The sequence below is a fragment of the Larus michahellis genome, chromosome 3, assembly GCF_964199755.1.
Source record: "Larus michahellis chromosome 3, bLarMic1.1, whole genome shotgun sequence".
In the NCBI taxonomy this organism is placed as follows: domain Eukaryota; kingdom Metazoa; phylum Chordata; class Aves; order Charadriiformes; family Laridae; genus Larus; species Larus michahellis.
In genome coordinates this window covers 26,283,415-26,284,036 of record NC_133898.1, presented here as the reverse complement: position 1 = coordinate 26,284,036, position 622 = coordinate 26,283,415, and positions in this window count along the sequence as shown.

The window sequence follows — 622 nt, the reverse complement described above, 5'->3', positions numbered from 1 at the left end:
TGCTGTCCAATCTGTGGTCTTTATGCAAGAGCCATGTTTGCTTTCTCATTACATCATTATGTGAAATGCTTTACTTGTAGAGTTTTGTAAGGTTTATTCACTGTGGTAAATCGTTTCCTTTTCAGCTTCTCAACTTGAATGTATGCTGTATTCCCATACTTCTGTTGCCTCTGAGCAAACGGAGCTTCAAGGGTCACGAGCAAACACCCTGGATTCCACTCTAAGCCCCTGTGTCTAGTCCATGGAAAAAGTAGATATCCCCAAAGGGCAATTTGTAGGGTCCAAAAAAATGAGCAGGCTGGGGACAGCTATTAGAAAACAGCACGTGCAGGAACTTGATTGGAATTTTGGCTGCGGTGCTCATCCCTTACTGCTGACACTGTGAGAGAGAGAGAAATACGCTCTGAGGTGGCAGGAGTGTGGTCATCTGTTGTGATTTCTCAAATCTTCATCAAGGAAAGCATTCTCTAGTGTGATTAAAAACTACCGCTCTGTTTTACAAGTATTCTATTTGTTTTCTGCAAAATGTGAAGCTTAGACATGTAGGAGAGGAGGTGTGTTAGTTTCTTTAGAAGAATCTCACTAGTTCATTTTTCAATACACTGCAAAGCAAAACTCAATT